Source organism: Grampus griseus, assembly GCF_964374135.1.
Source record: "Grampus griseus genome assembly, chromosome: 8".
Classification (NCBI taxonomy): domain Eukaryota; kingdom Metazoa; phylum Chordata; class Mammalia; order Artiodactyla; family Delphinidae; genus Grampus; species Grampus griseus.
Window position 1 is genome coordinate 53,054,603 of NC_139002.1, and position 23,053 is coordinate 53,077,655.

Genomic DNA, 23,053 nt, shown 5'->3' on the forward strand with positions numbered 1-23,053 from the left:
CTTTAAAAAAGAATATCTTGGTTGAGATATAATTTGTCATTTAAAGTATATGATTCAGTAATTTTTAGTATATTCACAGAGTTGTGCAACCGTCACCACAATCAGTTTGAGAACATTTTTATCACCCCCTCCTCCAAAATACCCATATCTATTACGGTTGCTCCGGATTTCTCCCTAACCCCCCAACCCTAGGCAGCCAGTAATCTCCTTTCTGTCTCTTTGAATTTTCCTATTCTAAACATTTCATGTCAATGTAGTCATACAGTATGTGCCCTTTAGTAATAGGCTTCTTGCACTTAGGATAATGGTTTCAAGGTCGTAGAATGTATAGTACTTCATTTCTTTCTATTGCTAAATGAATTCCATTGTATGGATATATCAGTTCATCAGTTGATAGACATTTAGGTTGCTTTCACTTTTTTACTTTTATAAATAATGCTGCTCTAAACATTCATTTACAAAGTTCTTTGTGGATATATGTTTTCATTTCTCTTAGGCATATACCTAGGTGAGGAATTATTGGATCACATGGTAAATCTATGTTTAAGCATTTGAGGAGCTGCCAGACTGCTTTCAAGTGTCTGTAGCGTTTTGTGTTCCCACCAGCAATGTATGAGAGTCCCAATTTCTCCACACTTATTATTATTATTTATTTTTTTGATTACATCTCAATCATGGGCTTTTGAGTCAAGCAACCTGGGTCTAGAATCCCAGTTTTGCTGTTTACTAGCTGTGAGACCATCATTAACATTTCCCTCCATTGTCTTCCTCTGTAAAATGGGATTATTATTACCCACTTTTCAGGACGGTTGTGAGAATGGATTAAATAAAACAATAGGCTTATAAAACCCTTAGCACAGTCAGGGGTGCAGCCAGCTGTCCTTGGAACAAAGTAACAGAGATAACTTATCATTATGGGTCTCCTCTAGTCTGCTGTCTTTCTGACTGGGTTACTCTTAAGTCACCTAGAACCTCCGTGAGTACCTCTTCTCCATTGGCTAGGGACTAAGCTGTGAGTGAAAAGCCCAGAGAGCTGCCCATCATTAATGCCCAGAGCTCAGAGCGGATGCCAGAGCAGTTCCACCGTAATGGCGACTCCCAGAGCTTCCAGGGGCCACCACTGTGTGCTGTCCCACCTTGGCAGGGTCTCACAAGGCAATTCCCCAGCCCTGTCAGGGTAGAAGGGCAGAGAACCTTAGCAGGCCCCAGTTTAAGAAGCCTCACATTGGGTCTGAACCACTGGAGTTTATTTAAATAGTTTTTTTTCTCCTTTTCTTTGTCAGGAGCCCCAGTTTTCAGTCCATCATTTTTGCAACAATCACAAACGTTATCTGCACACCCAGGCATTGTATCAGGAAAACAAAAAGATGATTGCTTCGTGATTGCTACTGGTGGCCATTTTGGTGATGACTCCATGGATGGGAAGGACGCAGCTCTGTGTTAGAGCAGCAGAGAACAGCAGAGCTGTCACGCCAGAGCATGGGGAGGGAGGACAGGGGGAAAGTTCTTCACAGTGGGGGAGACCTGGTAGTCAGAGTGGCAGTGGCTCACGGGACAGGGTCTGTTCATGGCCCTGACGCGTCCAGGAGGCACAGGCGTATCATCTCCATCCTAACTCACTTGCCCATTCCTCCCCGCCTTAGTCAGTGAAGCAGAAACCTGGGTACTCTCTTGATTCTGCCGCCTTTTTTGTCCTGAACATCTAATCTCTCAAATGCATCCATTTCTGTCCATCATCTCACTCCTGCATCACTGCAGCAGCCTCCTTACTGTCTCCCTGCCTCTCTGCCTCTAGCCTTGCCCCTCCCAGTGGACGATCCATGCTCCAGCCCACAATGATCTTCCCATAAAACAAATAAGAGCAGGTCACTTTCCACCTTAAACCCCTACAAAGGCTTACTTTTGCCCTGAGAATAAAATCCAACTTAAGCCACTCACCCATCTCTTCTCCATGCTTCTACAGCTTACTGTGATCTCTGCTACTGCGTCAGCTATATCAGGGGATCATTTATCTGTCTTCCCCATCCACCCCTGGGTTCTCTAAGGACAGGAATTCTGGCTTATTCATGTCAGTATCCTTACATATAACAGAATTTCTGACTCATGGTCAGCACCCCCAAAAATGTTTGCTTCCCCTTATAGTTGTTACCATTTCTAGAACTCTTTTGCCTTATTTGTTTCTCTCTTTGACCCTCACCACCCTGAACTACAGAGAGTAGTTGTTATTCCCATTTTACAGATAGGAAACCTGAAGCTCAGAGGTGGTCAGTGATGGTTCAAGGCTCCTACACACCATGCAGATGGCAGAACTATACTGGCATACAGGTCTTCCAGAGGAGGCAACACTAGAACCCCATGAAGAAGGCCAGACAGGTTACTATTGCCGGTGGTTCTCAAAGTGTGGTCCCTGGACCACCAGCACCAATATTGCTATTAGAAATACAAATGTGGGGCCCCACGCACAAGATTATAGAATAGCAAGTGGTCAAGCCCAAACTTCCCAGCTATCTTCCAGCCAAGATAGCATTCTCTGTGTTGTCTGATGTCTTACTTCTGGAGTTACTCATGTCCTTCAGCCCTAGTCATGGGCTCTGCTGCACCAGTTAGAAGGTAACCTTCTTCCTACAGACCCTCTGCAGTATGGCCTTTTTTCCATAAACTCAGAAAGCTATGTGGGACATAATAGTGCCCATCCTTCGAGCATCCTTCCTACCAGGACTGATGAAACCTGGTCTGACAAGTGTCTCTCCTGGGTGACTCTGAGTGTTAAGGTGACCAGAGTATGAGTCACTTGGAATGCCCCGGGTAGAAGTATTTCCAAGGCAGGATAATCCTCCAGTGTGAACAGAAACTACATTGTCAGGCCCAAAATTCAGAGGCTGTGCTTGTGCCTGGAGAAACAGCCTTGTCCTCTCCTGCCCTGCCTTGACTTTGAAACATTCTGTCAAGAATGATCAGCCCGGAATTGAAAGGCCTCCACATGCCAGCTGAGCAAGAGAGAGGTGGGATGAAAATAGAAGTTTCCCTCAGTGGTTTTGCTGGATGCCCACGTCCCTCAAAGACACCAAGCATGGCCACACAGTGATGAGGAGTAAGCCTAGAAGGCCTGGCCTGCATCCTCTGATGTGTGACCTTGGATGATTCTTGCCCCCTCTGGGCTAGATTTGCAAAGCTGCGAAATCTCCAAGGCCATTTCTGGCACTGATGTGGCACCTATGGCATGTCCTAGGGGGACTGCAATGGGAGTCTGGCCGCTTTCTCCCAACTTCACGGATGGGGAGTCAGTTGATACTGCAGAACACAAGTCAGTCCCAGCTGTTTCAGCTGAAATTGTGTGGCTGTGGCATCTGAAAGACAAGGGGAGAGGAAGGAGGGAGGTCAGTGTCCTCCTGAATCTCAGTGTCTCTGGCTCTGAAGGGCTGTTAAGGGTCATCCCGTCCTTTCCAGTATGCCTGTCCATTCGTAAGTCTCCTCTAGCCCATTGGTTCTCAAATTTCGCTGTGCACCAGGATCACCTGGAGGGCTGGCAAAAAAACAGACTGCAGAGCCTCAGCCCCAGCTCCTGATTCTAGTAGATCTAGGGTAAAGCACCAGAATTTGCATTTCCAGCAGGCTCCTGGGTGATGCTGCTGCTCTTCTAGCATCACAGTGAGGACCCCTGCGCTGCGGCATGTTGCCCGGCGGCCATCCTGCTTCTGCTCTCCTGTGTCCTGTGATGGGAGCTCTCCCTCCTGAGGCGGCCCTTCCAACCCTTGGGCAGACCCTCCTTAGATGGCGTTTGTAACCTGTCTCCTCTGTGGCTTCCACCTACTTTTGATAAGTCTTAGAATCCAAGGCAAGTACAAATACTTGAAGGTGAGAATAATCACAGTTACCCTGTCTGGACAGGCACTGGACCAAGCACTTGACACGCAAAACTTCGTCGATCCCCTCCAATTATACAGGCATTAAAATATTCTTTCTACCTCCCAAGATCACTGTAAAAATCAAAACAATCAAAAAATATGAAATGACTTTGGAAACTTATACATTGTTAAGAGTTTTGTTTTTAAGCTTTGTATTAATTTGCTAGGGCTGCTATAACAAAATACCACAGACAGGGTGTTTTAAACAACAGAAATTTATTTTTTCACAATTGTGGAGACTAGAAGTCCAAGATCAAAGTTCCAGCAGGTTTGCTTTCTCCTGAGGCCTCTCTCCTTGCCTTAACAGATGGCTGCCTTCTCACTGTGTCCTCATTTGATTGTCCCTGTGTGTGTATTGTCCTAATCTCTTCTTCTTATTCCAGTCATATTGGATTAAGGTCCACCCACATGACCTCATTTTACCTTAATTACCACTTTAAAGGCCCTGTCTCCAAAAACAGTCACATTCTGAGGTGCTGGGGATCAAAGCGTCCGCGTATGAGTTTGGGGAGGACACAGTTCAGCCCATAACAAACTTCTAAACAAAGCTTGATGAATGATTAGCTGTGTGGCCACAGAGAAGTCACCTAACCTCTCTGAGGTTGTTTTCTTCATCAGGGCCCAGCTTGTAATGCTTCTAGATGCCATGAAAGGATCTAAGCAGAGGAAAAAGATACTTCAGCTTCCTAGGGAATTGGATATAGAGATGAAAGGTGATCAGGATGGAATCCGGCTGAGAATCAGAGGAGGAAGCCCACTGTCCAGCCACCACTTTAGGCTGGAGGCACGGGGCCCTAATTCACATAGGGGAGGGAGCCTGCAGAGGGAGCCGGCACCGTCACATCATTCCAGAGCTTTGGGGAGAGGCAGGGCTCCTGGGGAGATCATGTGTGTAAGCCTTTGCCAGCTTGCCCCTCCCCACCCCAATCCACCAGCTAATCTCTTACTCATCTGCAAAGTTTCCGGCCAGGATGCCACCATCATATCCCCCCACCCCCACCCCATGGAGTCCAGAACTTCCCAGAGAGGGGAGGAGTGGTGGGAGAACGTGGGCTTTAGAAACAAGCTAAATAGCTATCAACAGGAGAATCATTAACTCAATGATAGTTCAGTAGAGCTTGTTGGTGGTGGTATTATCATTACAAGCATCTACTGAGCAGTTTTAAGGAAAGTACTATACTTTACCCGAAATGAATGCTATTATTGACCCCATTTCATAAATGTGAAAACTGAGGCTTACAGAATTTAAGTAGCTGCCCATGGCCACAAAACCTGCAAGCCACAGAGTCAGGACTTGAACGCAGATCTTTCTGAAGCAAAACATATGTACTTTAACCTCTATATTATACTCAAATTAAAAAATCGCGTTGGAGAAGAATACTTAGTGACAAAGGAAAATACCTTTGATGTGATAGTCAGTGGAAAAAAAGACATAAAATGCACTATCCCAATTCTATAAATAAATGTATGTGTGTGTGAGTGTGTGCTTGCGTGTGCAGTGTGTGTGTGTGTGTGTGTGTTTAGAGAAGGGAAGAGAGAGACAGAACACAATAAGATTAGTGATTATTTCTAGATGATGAGATTACCTTTCAGTGTTTTCCATAATACCTAGAATAAATATAATACTTTTAAATCAAGGGGAAATGGATTTTTTTAAGTGGAAACAGATAGAGCAAGGGATTTGGAAGGAGACAACCTGGATGAGACCCCCAGCTCTGACTCCCCCCAGCATCTGGAGCTGCTATGCTGTCTCTGAATCCTTCTGAAGGATTCTTTCTGGGGCTGGTGGGGAGAGCAAAGGAGTTAGGAAGCGTACCTGATTGGGGTTCTATTTTTGAAAGAGGCCTGCGTTGGCATCTCTAGAGATGGAGTACAGTGTATTTCCCTAAATAACCACTGCTATTTATAGAAGGCGCCAATGAACTGCACCCAAGGAGAGAGGGAAAGAGGAGCGACTGGATGCTTCTGGACACCCTGCGGGTCCTGAGCTGGATCTCAGTCCCTGTCTTAGAGGTGCCTGCCTGGGAAGTTGCCCACCAGCCTTGCTGTGCCCTTAGTTGGTGCAGCAGCAGGGCCGCTGGTGTCCCTTCTGCTGTGACGGCAGAGAAGGCTGGGGGGCCAGCTTGAGGGGACCACTTTACACCCTTGAATGACATGCTCTTTACAAGCACTGTCAGCTTCTGGGGCAGGATATGTCTGGATTTGATGTCTCTTTCCCGAGGCAAGAAAACAGGCAGAGGAGGATTACTGTCTGGGGGCAAAGCCCCCAGGATGTGTTTGTGAAAAGTTGTAGAGCTGGGCTGAAATTGACAGAGATTAGAGACGGGTAGAATCATAGATTCTTGGCCTGCAAGGGCACTTCAAGCAGCCGCCCTGCAGAGGGCCCTGTCCAGCCCTGGGCTTGCATTCCTGCAGGGAAGGGCACGTCCGCCGGGAGAGCCCCTCGCATTTCTGGAGAGTCGGTTGTTTACAAGCTTGCTCCCAGAGGCATGGCATATCCTCTGCCCAGCATACGTGATGATTAAATGTAAACATGGTGATCCTGAACTTGAATGGCCTGCTTACCACGATTATCAGGTAGTGTGATCAGTATTCCAGCTCTGCTCTCTCATTTAATCTTCGCAAAAGCGTTCTGAGTTAGACATGGTGTTATTCCTATTTTGTAGATGAGGAGGCTGAACCAATGCCATGATAATAATGATATCAAATGTTTATATACTACTTAATGTGTTCCAGGCACTCTTCTGAGTGGTTTGTGTGAATTAACTAATTGAATCGTCACAAAGACTCCTGGATGTAGGTAGCATTAGCATCATCTCCAATTTGGAGATGGGGCCTCCAAGGCACAGAGAGGTTAAGTATGTAACCTAAAGTCACAGAGCTTGCAAGCGTCTGAGGCAGGATTTGAACCTGGCACTGCAGCTCCAGCAGCTGTGTTCCTGACTGCCAAGGAACCCAGCCCGCTTTCAGTCACACCTTTGCCATAAAGAGGAACCAGTGCCAGCCCCGTTTTCTAGTTGGCACAGGAAAAAAGCCCTGGGAAAGTGTCTGCGGTTGGCATGGAACGTCCAGGACTCAAAGCCTTTCTCCATTTTGCTGAAGTCCCATCACCCGGGGCATGGCATCTGTTGACCACACACATAGCCTGGCCTTGGGGGGAGAAAGTGCCTTCATTCCCGGGACCCAGACTGCTGCCCCCAAGGAAGCTGGTTGGAAGGTTCTAGAAATGTAGGTAAGGCAGGCTGTAGGCCAGGCCTATCACAGCAGAGAGACAAATCCCCAGGTCCTGAGAAGACGAAGCGAGCTTTCCGGCCTCCAGAGCCTTCTGTTTGCTGAGCAGTGTGGTGCGGGGAGAAGCCTGAGAACAGGTGTCACAGAGGCCCTGAATTTCCCTGGAAACAGCCCTCAGGAAACATGGAGAACGAGTCCCGATGCACGTGCAGCCCTCTGCCCTTTGCGTTCCTGACGACAGTGGCTGTCGCTTGGAGGACCAGGCAGGTCTGATGGCTCAGACGTGGTCACTACCCCCGACAACGCTAGGAGGCAGGACTGAGGATCCCAATTCCACAGGCAGAGAACCTGAGGCTCAAGGGGCCACAGAACTAGTAAGTGGTGAGGTTCAGGCTTTTGAAAATTGTAAGCAGCAGGTTTCAGACTGTTTTCTCATTTGATCTTTTCAATAAGCCTATGAGATGGGTGGAGGAGAGGTCGTTATCCCTATTTTAAAGATGAGGAAAACTGAGGCTCAGAGACACACGGTGATTTCTCCAAGTGTCACAGAGCAAAAGAGCACCAGTGCCTGGACTCGAGGCTGGGCCTGTGGGGCTCAGATCGGTGTTCCCTCCCCTCGGCCCAGGCCTGTGGCACATTCCCTGCTGTCTACCACTCCTGTCCCCCTCTGGACGCCTCACAGGCCAGGCTGCTCCAGGCTCCAGACACGCCCATCCTTCCTTCCCCTCCTGAAACCCACCCTGCTTGCCGTTGGCTGGCTGTGTGACCTTGGACAGCTTGATTACCCTGGTCCTCTCTGAGTTTTCACTTTCCTGCCAGGTGGAGAGCCCACCTCCCAGGGTTACTTGAGAACAAATGAGGTAATAGTCCGGATACCGGGCCTCGCACAGGGTCCCTGCTTGGGAAATGGCTGGGCTCCCTGCTGGGGGGGCTGATGGAGGCTCACTGGGTCTGAGAAAGAAATCTGTGGGGAATTTCACAGAGCCTCACCCAGCTCAGCCCTTCACTTACAGAGGAGGAAACTGAGGACGAAAGGGAACAGTGAATTGACTGGGGTCACACAGCAAGTGGAGGCCGGGCCAGCTGGTCCCCAGACCCCTGTATCCTGATTCCCTGTCCAGTGCTACACGCGCCACACCAGACAGCACCCTAGGACCTGGGGAATGGACAACACAGGGGACCAGACCTGGGAAAGATCCCACCGCCGTAAACCCCTAAAATGGAAACCATCCTGGCGGGTGGCAGCGTTTCTCTAGGAAGCAGCATCCCTGTTCCCCGTCAGATGCCCCTGCCTTGCAGTTTACCGGTGTGAGGTCCTGGGCAGGGTTAGGGGTACAGGTTCTGGAAAAGTCTGTGAAAAGAGGGCAGAGAGGGCTGCTCAGGAAGTGGTGTCCATGGTTCTGAGGCTTCTTCTCAGCCCTCATGCCCTGAAGGGAAATGGCGGAGTTGGTGGTGGTGGTGGAGAGGCCAGTAGGACATCTCCGCTGTCTGGGTGTCCGGCCTCTCACTGCTCGGGCAGGGTCCTGGGAGCTGGGAGGTGTGGAGGATGAACAGATGTGGGAGGAGCTTGTGTGGCTCTGGTACCTTCTGCAACATCCCGGGACCCTCCCCACCATCACCTTGATGGGAAAGGGGTCACAAGCCAGGAACTTGGAGCTGATGGCCGAGAGAGGTGGTTGCCCCTTTATCCCTGTGGAGAACGTAGCCATCATTCCTGGATTCTTCTCCAAAACTTTTTTTTTTTTTTTTTTAATGCCTAAGACACTCAGATGCAGACTGAAAAGACTGAAAATCTTTTTTTAAGCCGTAATTATAATTAAACCTGCTTTGCAACATGGAACAAAAAACCACTCCTTGTATCGCACCACCTATTTGAATTATTTACGTTTTTATGTGATTCCTTCCACATTTATTCCACCACAGACTGTATTTCTGTTTGGAGGGCAGTCTGTACGGTCTGTTTTAGGGTCTTCATGGTGCTTGGTGGGGAGGCATGGGGGATAGCACTGTATAAAATCTGACACTCATTCACTGTAAAAATAAATACTGAGCATCTCCCCTTTATCAGGCTCTGTATCAGGTCCTTGAGAGTCTGAAAGAAAATCAGACTTGGCTCTTCCTTCCAAAGAGGGCAAGGAGAGGAAAAAGAAGGGGGTTGCCATTGACGGGGCACCTACTGTGTGCGAGGTCTGGTGCTAAGCACTGTGCACACTTCGTCTCGTGTAAGCAGAGATTCTTACACCCATTTTACAGATGAGGAAGCTGAGAGCCTGGAGGTAGAGTCAGTGCCTGGGGCAATGTAACTGGTAGCTGGGAAGAGGCAGAAATGGGAGCTTGTGCCTGTTTCACAGGAAAACCTGATCATCTTTTTAAGTGCCCTCGTGGCATCTACCAGGTAAGATAAACACGCACACAGTGAACCAACCACCCTGTGATGGGGATAAAGCTACAGGATTTTTTCTCTCAAGCTGTATATAGCAGGAGCACAGAGAAGGGAGACATCAACGTTGCCAAGACGGAAGACTCCAGAAGGCTGCCCAGAGGGGCCTCATTTCAGTAGACTGGAAATTATCTTAAACCCTGCGAGGTGTGGGGAAGGCAGCCTCCATTACAGTAAGTGACTGACTGCCCGCTGAGGCCTTTCCTCTGAGCACCAGTGGCCTGGAGGTCCTACCATGCTCTGTGAACTGACACCAGAACTAGGGTCATCAGCTGAGTCTGCCTGGACAGGTCTAGATCTGGCCAAGCCCGCAGGACTGATGGTACACTCTCGGGCCTCTTTCTTCTATTATTCATGCCAACTGTGGAACCCGGTAATATTAGCTTTGATTCTATCTCAGATCGAAGTAAAATGCATTTGGCAAATATTTATTGAGGCCCTGCAACTTCTCCTATAGGCACTGCTTACCCAGGGTAGAAAAAGATGGGTAGGACCTAGCTTCAAACTTCAGGGGACTCTCTCATTCTAGGAGGGAGAAGAGAGCTAATTCATATTGCCAAAGCTATCACAGGCATCACAGGAGCATTTGAAAAAGACATGTTTGACAGATTCATTTGCCACTGTTTCATGAGCACCTACTCTGTGCCAGCATGGTGCCATGGCCTGGGAACCAGAAAGGAAGAGGATATGGTCCCTTTTTTTTTTTTTTTTACAGATGTGAAATTGAGCCTAATGGAGTTAAAATAACTTGCCCAAGATAACCAATTATGAATACATAAAATTTTGCATTCCATGTAAACATCCATATTTACATTCATGTAAAACAGTGTTTTAAATGACTTGCTGATAAGTAAAATTGATACCCCACTGGGATTTACCTCATGTGTCCACTGCTCACTCTTCCATCCCCTTGTAGAGGTTCAGTTTGAGAAAGTAACAAGAGTGTCGACAACAGGAGGAAATATACAAAAGCCCTGGCAGGTATTCTTACTTTCCCTAAAATGCAGCAAAAAAGAAATCCCACCTAAGGAACTGTGCCAATTACATCTAGTTTAATACCTGTGGATTTCATGCTAATAATTTTCTTGAGCACTAGGAACTCTTTAGTATATCCCTCTTCACAATTTCAATGAGAGGTTTAAATATTTATTTTGCATGTTTGCAGGTAGTACCTGTGCTAAATGTCTCCATATTTGAGCCTCCAAGTATTGACTGCCCTTCTGAGGTTAGGACTTGGACTTGCCAGCTGCCACATGTTAGCCCGGCCTGGACCAGTCGTAGACAGAGCTCAGCCCCAGACGGTTCCCTCTTGCCTTCTCCCGGCCCCCTCCTCTAATACCCTTCCGCCTTCTCTCCTCCTGCATCCTCCCCTCCTCTCGTCTCTTCTTTTCCGTCTTTGCTCCCTTTCTGCTCCCCTCCCTTCTTCTCTTATTTTCCCTTCTGTCTTCCCGGCATTCTCTTCTCCTCGCTGCTCCATCCTCTTTTCTTTCCTCCTCTTCTCCTGTGTCCTCTTCTCCCTGACCTTCCCTCCTCTCCCTCCCTTCTCCCCACCTCTCTTCTCCCTACCTTCTACTCCACCATCTCTTCTCTATCGGGACTCCACTGAAAGCCTCTAGTCTAGTGGCTTATAAGCTGGGGCTCTTGATTCCCTGCAGGGTCTGTGCACAAGTTTAAAGTGTTTATTAATCCTGGGAATAGAATTCAGCATCCTAAATTTGTGGACAGAGATGTCTTTTCCGGGGAAGAAGTTGCACACCTTTGACCAGATTCTCATGTTCCTGGACTTGGGCTCACTGCTTCTCTTTTTAGTTCTTAGTTTCCAGTTCATTGTTTCCTGAACATCCCACAACAAGTGAGATTCACAGTGTACTTATAATTGATTGAAAAATTTGCAACTATTGACAAAGTAAGTGCACAGAAACCCTTTGTAAAGAGAGCTCACTGCTAGGGAAGTATGAGCATCTCCAGCCGTTGTGTGGATTACATGAGATCTCATGGGTCAGTGCTCCGCATGTAGACAGTGCTAAATGACAGCTAGTTTTCACCTCGCCCCCCAGCCTATACTGAAATGCTGTTCCTTGCAGGTGAGTAAAATTGTTACTAGTTTGCTAGGGCTGCCATAACAAAGCACCACACAATGAGTGGCTTAAACAACAGAAATGTATTTTCTTCTAGTTCTGATGGCTGGAAGTCTGAGATCAAGATGTTGCTAGGACGGGTTTCCTCTGAGGCCTCTCTCCTTGGCTTGTAAATGGCCATCTTCTCCCGGTGTCTTCACATGGTCTTTCTTCTGTGTGTGTCTGTGTCCCAGTCTCCTCTTCTTAAAAGGATACCGGCCACATTGTTTTAGGGCCTACTCATATGACCTCATCTTACCTCTTTAAAACCGTATCTCCAAATTAAGTCACAGCGTGAGGTATTAGGGGTTGGCACTCCAACACGTGGGTTTGGGGAGGGGTACACAATTTAGCCCATAACAGACTGGATGGAAGCCCTCCCTTGTACAGTCTTCCCAGGGCCCTGCTGAGGAGGCAGGCACAGGGAGGGGAGGAGTGCCCGAAGGCACTCAACTGAAAACTAATTGCATTTAGAACTTGGTCTTAATTCAAACCACTATGGACACAAGGTTATTTAGGAAGCGCTTTCTGGCTGAGTGGGCCCAGGATTAATTATTAAGGACCCATCCATGGACCTGGCAGGAGACGTGGACACCACGTGAGCAAGGGGCAGGCCCACGTGGCACCCTCATCTTCCTGACCGATAGGAAGAAGCTGTCTTTTATGTATATGTGCAGCTATTCTTAGTCTTGTACTCTCCCCTTATCCCCAGTGGAAAGGATTATTGTAACTATCTTGAACCCCTCTCATGGTCAAATTAATAGATGGGGTTCAGGTCATTGCCCTGGAGTTCAAGAGCCAGGATGTATTAACCCAAATGCATTAGCGGGTCATTAGAGCTGTGGGTGTAAAAGTTTAGTATCCGGAACAGGAAGGGGAGGGAGGGATGAGAAAGGGGTAGGGGCACCGGGGCTAAAAAACGTATTTAAAGATTTCATATAAATATGCCACTCTCTTGTGAGAGTCTGGTTAACAAAATCCTTCCTATAACATCACCTTCTGTGTAAGTACATGGTCTGAAGAGAATCTTTTGCCAAAGCCAATAGCTGGAGAATCAGGCTCCACGGGGCTGTTTCAGATGCAGTGAATTAGTGCTTAATAATATACATTGGATGCGGATGAAGCAATAATCTCAGTGCATTCAAATATAGATTCAAAGTCCTTTATTCCAGGAACAATAACCTATGTGATTGATTTGCATAGTTCTGTGACCTTAGGTGATTTCTTTGGAAAATTTGAGATGGTGAGGGTCCCTCTACTCTCGTTGTCCCACCTCACCCTCCAGTGGTTAATCTTCCCAGATTGCCTGCCTCATGGGTTGTAACCTAATTGATAACCTCGCCACCCTCTGCTTTTCTCTGTTGTGCAGACTGATTCTGCGTTCTTGCCATGAGGCACACTACCATAGGAAGGGGAAGGTTCGCCCCTGACTAGATGTTATGCTTTGACATGTCATTTACTTTTCCCAGCCTCATCTGTACAATGAGGATAAAATACCTGCTTATGGAATTGCTACAAAGATTAGAGATAAATGATGTGAAGCCTCTTCTATAGTGCCTGGTATCCCAGTTCCTTGACACATAGGTGAGATCGTTATTACAAGGCTCTGTAGATGGGTTGGAGGGGTGCTCCGGGCAAGCAGTACCCCCAGATTCCTGTGTACTCTCTGTTACCTAGGGCACCTCCACTCTGAGCTGCAACTACCAGCCTAGAAACTGCAAGCTTGCCAACTACAAGCTTGCGGCTTGGCAAGATGATAGTAATGAACTCATCTCTTAACTAATGAGAGCATTAGTTAAGGTGGTGTGATAGAGAAGAATATGGTTTTGCAGTTCGAGAGATCTAGGTTCAAATCCTAGCTTTGCCACTTTATCTTGGGCGCGTTACCTCAATTCTCTGAGGCTTGGTTTCTTCATCTTTAAAAGTGAGGTAAGGACTATTTGCTTGGGAAGATGATTGGGACAATGAAATTAAATCTTCTACACATGTAGAGTACCACCTTTAGTTGCTGCCACAGAAGAGGCACTCAAACCTGGTAACTGGCGCTGTTATCATCGTCATGATTATCATTGATTATCATGATTATCATGATAATCATGATTATCATGATTATCATTGTTACGAATATCCTTGTGACTGTCACCGGCAGTCGTTTCTGGAGGTTTTGTGAAACCTCTTCAGGAAGAATTTCGAAAATGGAAGGATTCTCGGCAGTGGTCATGTTCTGTTGCTATTGTTGCTATTTTCTAAGCCAAAGCGCTTTTTCTAAGGACTGCCAAGGTTTATGATTGCATCAGAATAAAAAATTTGGCGATGAGCATGGACAGTTGTGCCCCAAACCTTGGTTAATTATGTATCCGTCGTTATTGTCACATGGTCCAAACGTGAAAATTAAATAGTGTATGCCAGTACTCTTGGTAAACAGGCTTTCTGTGGAAAATCCCACAGGGATGGCCTCCTTTTGGCACCAAGAGTCAAATGGTACCAAGGCAGCTCCTCCTGGTGCAGTATGGAAATCGGCTGGCCATTTAACTGGACCCAGTCAACCTATTAGGTGCTGCCTCAGATATGAGGCCATAAACTTCGATTCTGTCACTTTTGCAGTCATGGGCCCAGAAGTAAAGAACTCTGATTTTATTCATGTATTTCTTAAAGTATTTTTTTCATTTCAAAGAAATGTATAGATTGGTTTGGCTAGAATATAAAACGTAAGCTCTATTTGTCATTTACACCTTAGAATGAGATATTAAGAGTCATTTATTTTTATAATTGTTTGAAGTGTGGTAAAATATACCTAAGATAAAATTCATCGTTTTAACCATTTCTAAGTGCACAGTTTTATGGTATTAAGTACATTCACATTGTTGTGCAACCGTCAACCATCCATCTATAGAACTCTTTTCATCTTCCAAAGTGAACCTCTGTACCCATTAAACAATAACTCCCCCTTCCACCCTTTCTCCAGCCCCTTCAACCACTGTTCTGCCTTCTGTCTCTGAATATGAGTCTGCCAGCTTCCTGTAAGTGGAATCATATGTTGTGTGTCCTTTGGTGACTAACTTACACTTAAGCACCATAGTGTTCTCAGGGTCCATCCATATTGTATCATGTATCAGAATGTTCTTCTTTTTGAAGGCTGGATAATACTTTATTGTGTGTACCTATTGAATTTTATTTATTCATTTGTTGATGAACATTATTTGCTTTCACCTTTTGCCTGTTGTGAATAATGCAACTGTGAACATGGGTGTACAATTATCCGTTCAAGTCCCTGCTTTTGATTCTTTCAGTTATATACACAGAAGCAGAATTGCTGAATCATATGGTAATTCTATTTTTAGGTCTATTTCATACCATTTCCCACAATGGCAGAGCCATTTTACATTTCCACCAGCAGTGCACAAGGGGTTCCGATTTCTCCACACCCTTGCCAACATTTGTTATTTTCTGGTTTTCATAATAGCCACTCTAATGAGTATGCAGTCTGGAGATTTATTTGTTTGTTTCATTTCTCCTTTTTTATTAATAAACTTTACTTTTAGGGCACTTTTAGGTTCACGACAAAACTGAGCAGAAAGGATAGAGTTCCCATAGGCTCCCTGCCCTCACACATGCACACCCTCCCTCACTACCAGCAACCCCCCACTACAGTGGTACATTTGTTACAATAGAGGACACTGTACTGACACATCATTGTCACCCAATGTCCACAGTTTACATTAGGGTTCACTCATGATGTTGTACATTCTGTGGGTTTTGACAAATGTATACTGACATGTATCCACTATTATAATATCAAACAGAATAAATTCACTGTCCTATAAATCCTCATGCTTTGCCTATTCATCCCTCCGTCCCCCTAACCCCCCGGAAACCACTGATCTTTGTACGGTCTCCAGAGTTTTGCTTTTTCCAGAATATCATATGGTAGGAATCATACAGTATTTAGCTTTCTCAAACTGGATTCTTTCACTTAGTAATATGCATTTAAGGTTCTTCCACTTTTCCCGTTGCTTGATAGCTCATTTCTTCTTAGCACTGAATAGCAATCCATTGTCTGCATGTATCACAATTTATTTAACCATTCACCTACTGAAGGACATCTTGGTTGCTTGCAAATTTTGGCAATTACAAAGAAAGCTGCTATAAACATCCCTGTGCAGGTTTTTCTGTGGACATAAGTTTTTAATTCATTTGGGTAAATACCAGAGAGCGCAACTGCTGAATTGTATGGTAAGAATACATCTAGTTTTGTAAGAAACCTCCAAACTGGCTTCCAAAGTGTCTGTACCATCTTGCATTCCCATCAGCAATAAATGAGAGTTCTTGTTGCTCCACGTTCTCGCTAGCATTTGGTGTTATCGCTGTTCTGAATATTGGCCGTTCTAATAAATATGTAGTGGTATCTTGTAAATCTTATTTGCAATTCCCTAATGACATACGATGTTGGACATCTTTTCATATGTTAACTTCCCATTTGTATATTTTCTTTGTAACGTGTCTGTTCAAGTCTTTGGCCCATTTTTAATTGGCTTGTTTATTTTCCTATTGTTGAGTTTTTAGAATTGTTTATGTATTTTGGATAACGGTCCTTTATCAGATGTGTCTTTTGCAATTATTTTCTCCCACTGTGTGTCTTGTCTTTCTCCTTGTCTTGACATTGTATTTCACAAAACAGAAGTGTTTAATTTTAATGACGTCCACCTTATCATTTTTTTCCTTTCACGGATTGTGCCTTTGGAGTTGTATCTAGAGTCATCACCATCCTGAGGTCACCTAGATTTTCTCCTATGTTATCATCTAGGAGTTTTGTAGTTTTGCATTTTACATGTAGGTCTGTGATCCATTTTGAGTTAGCTTTTGTGAAGGGTGTAAAGTCTGTGCCTAGATTCATTTTTTTGCATGTGGATGTCCAGTTGTTCTAGCACCATTTGAGAAAAGGCTGTCTTTTCTCCATTGTATTCCATTTCTTCTTTGTCAAAGATCAATTGACTGTATTTATGTAGGCCTATTTCTGGGCTCGTTATTCTGTTCTGTTGATCTGTTTGTCTCTTTTTCACCAATACCACACTGTCTCAATTACTATAGCTTTAAGGTACGTCTTGAGTTCAGGTAGTGTCAGTCCTCTAATTTTGCTACTGTCCTTCAGTATTGAGTTGGCTATTCTGGGTCTTTTGCCTCTCCACTTGAGAATCAGTTCGCCAATATCTACAAAATAACTTGCTGGTGTTTTGATTGGGATTGTGTTGAATCTATATATCAAGTTCAGAAGAGCTGACATCTCGATAATATTGAGTCTTCGTGTCCATGAATACGGAATAGTTCTCCAATTATTTAGTTCTTTATTTATTTATTTATTTTTGAATTTTATTTTATTTATTTTTTTATACAGCAGGTTCTTATTAGTTATCCATTTTATACATATTAGTGTATCTATGTCAATCCCAATCTACCAATTCATCCCACCACCACCACCACCCCCCGGCACTTTCCCCCCTTGGTGTCCATACGTTTGTTCTCTGCATCTGTGTCTCAACTTCTGCCCTGCAGACTGATTCATCTGTACCATTTTTCTAGGTTCCACATATATACGTTAATATATGATATTTGTTTTTCTCTTTCTGACTTACTTCACTCTGTATGACAGTCTCTAGATCCATCCACAACTCTACAAATGACCCAGTTTCGTTCCTTTTTATGGCTGAGTAATATTCCATTGTATATATGTACCACATCTTCTTTATGCATTCATCTGACGATGGGCATTTAGGTTGCTTCCATGTCCTGGCTATTGTAAATAGTGCTGCAAAGAACATTGGGGTGCATGTGTCTTTTTTTTTTCTTTTTTTTCTGGTACGCGGGCCTCTCACTGTTGTGGCCTCTCCCGTTGCGGAACACAGGCTCCGGACACACAGGCTTAGCGGCCATGGCTCACAGGCCTAGCCGCTCCACGGCATGTGGGATCTTCCCAGACCGGGGCACGAACCCGTTTCCCCTGTATCGGCAGGCGCACTCTCAACCACTGCACCACCAGGGAAGCCCGCATGTGTCTTTTTGAATTATGGTATTCTCTGGGTATATGCCCAGTAGTGGGATTGCTAGATCACATGGTAATTCTATTTTTAGTTTTTTAAGGAACCTCCATACTGTTCTCCATAGTGGCTGTATCAATTTACATTCCCACCAACAGTGCAAGAGGGTTCCCTTTTCTCCACACCCTCTCCAGCATTTGTGGTTAGTAGATTTTCTGATGATGCCCATTCTAATTGGTATGAGGTGATACCTCATTGTAGTTTTGATTTGCATTTTTCTAATAATCAGTGATGTTGAGCAGCTTTTCATGTGCTTCTTGGCCATCTGTATGTCTTCTTTGGATAAATGTCTATTTAGGTCTTCTGCCCATTTTTGGATTGGGTTGTTTGTTTTTTTTAATATTCAGCTGCATGAGCTGTTTATAAAATTTGGAGATTAATCCTTTGTCCATTGATTCATTTGCAAATATTTTCTCCCATCCTGAGGGTTGTCTTTTCGTCTTGTTTGTAGTTTCCTTTGCTGTACAAAAACTTTGAAGTTTCATTAGGTCCCATTTGTTTATTTTTGTTTTTATTTCCATTACTCTAGGAGGTAGATCAAAAAAGATCTTGCTGTGATGTATGTCAAAGAGTGTTCTTCCTATGTTTTCCTCTAAGAGTTTGATAGTGTCCAGTCTTACATTTAGATCTCTAATCCATTTTGAGTTTAGTTTTATGTATGGTGTTAGGGAGTGTTCTAATTTCATTCTTTTACATGTAGCTGTCCAGTTTTCCCAGCACTGCTTATTGAAGAGACTGTCTTTTCTCCATTGTATATCCTTGCCTCCTTTGTCATAGGTTAGTTGACCAGAGGTGCATGGGTTTATCTCTGGGATTTCTATCCTGTTCCATTGGTGTATATTTCTGTTTTTGTGCCAGTACCATATTGTCTTGATTACTTTAGCTTTGTAGTATAGTCAGAAGTCAGGGAGCCTGATTCCTCCAGCTCTGTTTTCTTCCCTCAAGACCACTTTGCTTATTTGGGATCTTTTGTGTCTCCATACAGATTTTAAGGTTTTTTGTTCTAGTTCTGTAAAAAATGCCATTGGTAATTTGATAGGGATTGCATTGAATCTGTAGATTGCTTTGGGTAGTACAGTCATTTTCATAATATTGATTCTTCCAATCCAAGAACATGGTATACCTCTCCATCTGTTTGTATCATCTTTAATTTCTTTCATCAGTGTCTTATAGTTTTCTGCATACAGGTCTTTTGTCTCCCTAGGTAGGTTTATTCCCAGGTATTTTATTCTTTCTGTTGCAGTGGTAAATGGGAGTGTTTCCTTAATTTGTCTTTCAGATTTTTCTTCATTAGTGTATAGGAATGCAAGAGATGTCTGTGCATTAATTTTGTATCCTGCAACTTTACCAGATTCTTTGATTAGCTCTAGTAGTTTTCTGGTGACATCTTTAGGATTCTCTATGTATAGAATCATGTCATCTGCAAACAGTGACACTTTTACTTCTTCTTGTCCAATTTGTATTCCTTTTATTTCTTTTTCTTCTCTGATTGCCATGGCTAGGACTTGCAAAACTATGTTGAATAATAGTAGTGAAAGTGGACATCCTTGTCTTGTTCCTGATCTTAGAGGAAATTCTTTCAGTTTTTCACCATTGAGAATGATGTTTTCTGTGGGTTTGTTGTATATGACCTTTCTTATGTTGAGGTTGGTTTCCTCTATGCCCACTTTCTGGAGAGTTTTTATCATAAATGGGTGTTGAATTTTGTCAAAAGCTTTTTCTGCATCTATTGAGATGATCATATGGTTTTTATTCTTCAATTTATTAATATGGTGTTTCACATTGATTGGTTTACATATATTGAAGAATCCTTGCGTCCTTGGGATAAATCCCACTTGATCATGGTGTATGATCCTTTTAATGTGTTGTTGGATTCTGTTTGCTAGTATTTTGTTGAGGATTTTTGCATCTATATTTATCAGTGATATTGGTCTGTAATTTTCTTTTTGTGTAGTATCTTTGTCTACTTTTGGTATCAGGGTGATGGTGGCCTCATAAAATGAGTTTGGGGGTGTTCCTTTCTCTGCAATTTTTTGGAGGAGTTTGAAAAGGATGGGTGTTAGCTCTTCTCCAAATGTTTGATAGAATTCACCTGTGAAGCCATCTGGTCCTGGACTTTTGTTTGTTGGAAGATTTTTAATCACAGTTTCAATTTCATTACCTGTGATTGGTCTGTTCATATTTTCTATTTCTTCCTGGTTCAATCTTGGAAGTTTATACCTTTCTAAGAATTTGTCCATTTCTTCCACGTTGTCCATTTGATTGGCATAGAGTTGCTCTTAGGATGCTTTGTATTTCTGTGGTGTCTGTTGTAACTTCTCCTTTTTCATTTCTAATTTTATTGATTTGAGTCCTCTCCCTCTTTTTCTTGATGAGTCTGGCTAATGGTTAATCAATTTTGTTTATCTTCTCAAAGAACCAGCTTTTAGTTTTATTGATCTTTGCTATGGTTTTCTTTGTTTCTATGTCATTTACTTTTGCTCTGATCTGTATGGTTTCTTTCCTTCTACTAACTTTGTGTTTTGTTTGTTCTTCTTTCTCTGGTCCTTTTAGGTGTAAGGTTAGATTGTTTATTTGAGATGTTTGTTGTTTCTTGAGGTAGGATTGTATTGCTATAAACGTCTCTCTTAGAACTGCTTTTGCTGCATCCCGTAGGTTTTGTATCATCGTGTTTTCGTTTTCATTTGTCTCTAGGTATTTTTTGATTTCCTCTTCGATTTCTTCAGTGATCTCTTGGTTATTTAGTAACGTATAGTTTAGACTCCATGTTTTTGTGTTTTTTACGTTTTTTTTCCCTGTAATTGATTTCTATTCTCATAGTGTTGTGGTCAGAAAAGATGCTTGATATGATTTCAGTTTTCTTAAATTTACTGAGGCTTGATTTGTGACCCAACTTGTGATCTATCCTGGAGAATGTTCCATGTGCACTTGAGAAGAAAGTGTAATCTGCTGTTTTGGGGTGGAATGTCCTATAAATATCAATTAAATTTATCTGGTCTATTGTGTCATTTAAAGCTTGTGTTTCCTTATTAGTTTTCTGTCTGGATGATCTGTCGTTGGTGTAAGTGAGGTGTCCCCCAGTATTATTGTGTTACTGTTGATTTCCTCTTTTATAGCTGTTAGCAGTTGCCTTATGTATTGATGTGCTCCTATGTTGGGTGCATATATATTTATACTTGTTATATGTTCTTCTTGGATTGATCACTTGATCATTATGTAGTGTCCTTCCTTGTCTCTTGTAACATTGTTTATCTTAAAGTCTATTTTATCTTATATGAGTATTGCTACTCCAGCTTTCTTTTGATTTCCGTTTGCATGGAATATCTTTTTCCATCCCCTCACTTTCAGTCTGTATGTGTTCCTAGGTCTGAAGTGGGTCTCTTGTAGACAGCATATATATGGGTCTTGTTTTTGTATCCATTCAGCAAGCCTGTGTCTTTTTGTTGGAGCATTTAATCCATTCATGTTTAAGGTAATTATTGATATATATGTTCCTATGCCCATTTTCTTAATTGTTTTGGGTTTGTTTTTGTAGGTCCTTTTCTTGTGTTTCCCACTTAGAGAAGTTCCTTTAGCATTTGTTGTAGAGCTGGTTTGGTGGTGCTGAATTCTCTCAGCTTTTGCTTGTCTCTAAAGCTTTTGATTTCTCCATTGAATCTGAATGAGGTTCCTGCTGCGTAGAGTAATTTTGGTTGTAGGTTCTTCCCTTTCATCATTTTAAATATGTCATGCCACTCCCATTTGGCTTGTAGAGTTTCTGCTGGGAAATCAGCTGTTAACCTTATGGGAGTTCCCTTATATGTTATTTGTCCTTTTTCCCTTGCTGCTTTCAATAATTTTTCTTTGTCTTTAATTTTTGCCAATTTGATTACTATGTGTCTCAGTGTGTTTCTCCTTCGGTTTATCCTGTATGGGGCTCTCTGCGCTTCCTGGACTTGGGTGGCTGTTTCCTTTCCTATGTTAGGGATGTTTTTGACTATAATCTCTTGAAATATTTTCTCAGGTCCTTTCTCTCCCTTCTCCTCCTGGGACCCCTATAATGCGAATGTTGTTGCATTTAATGTTGTCCCAGAAGTCTCTTAGGCTGTCTTCATTTCTTTTCATTCTTTTTTCTTTATTCTGTTCTGCAGCAGTGAATTCCACCATTCTGTCTTCCAGGTCACTTATCCGTTTTTCTGCCTCAGTTATTCTGCTATTGATTCCTTCTAGTGTATTTTTTTATTTCAGTTATTGTATTGTTCATCTCTGTTTGTTTGTTCTTTAATTCTTCTAGGTCTTTGTTAAACATTTCTTACATCTTCTCGATCTTTGCCTCCATTCTTTTTCCGAGGTCCTTGGTCATCTTCACTATCATTATTCTGAATTCTTTTTCTGGAAGGTCGCCTATCTCCACTTCATTTAGTTGTTTTTCTGGGGTTTTATCTTTTTCCATTATCTGGCTCATAGCCCTCTGCATTTTCATCTTGTCTGTCTTTCTGTGAATGTGTTTTTTTTTCCACAGGCTGCAGGATTGTAGTTCTTCTTCTTCCTGCTGTGTGCCCTCTGGTGGATGAGGCTATCTAAGAGGCTTGTGCAAGTTTCGTGATGGGAGGGACTGGTGGTGGGTAAAGCTGGCTGTTGCTGTGGCGGGCAGAGCTCAGTAAAACTTTAATCCACTTGTCTGCTGATGGGTGGGGCTGGGTTCCCTCCCTCTTGGTTGTGTGCCCTGAGGCGACCCAACGGTGGAGCCTACAGGGGCTCCTTGGTGGGGCTAATGGCAAACTCTGGGAGGACTCACGCCAAGGAGTACTTCCCAGAACTTATGCTGCCAGTGTCCTTGTCCTCACGGTGAGACACAGCTCCCCACTGCCTCTGCGGGAGACCCTCCAACACTAGCAGGTAGGTCTGGTTCAGTCTCCTATGGCGTCACTGCTCCTTCCCCTGGGTCCCAGTGGGCACAGTACTTTGTGTGTGCCCTCTAAGAGTGGAGTCTCTGTTTCCCCCAGTCCTGTCAAAGTCCTATAATCAAATTCCGCTAGCCTTCAAATTCTGATTCTCTAGGAATTCCTCCTCCCATTGCTAGACCCCCAGGTTGGGAAGCCTGACATGGGGCTCAGAACCTTCACTCCAGTGGGTGGACTTCTGTGCTATAAGTGTTCTCCAGTTTGTGAGTCACCTACCCAGCATTTATGGGATTGGATTTTGTTGTGATTGTGCCCCTCCTCCCGTCTCATTGTGGCTTCTCCTTTGTTTTTGGATGTGGGATATCCTTTTTGGTGAGTTCTAGTC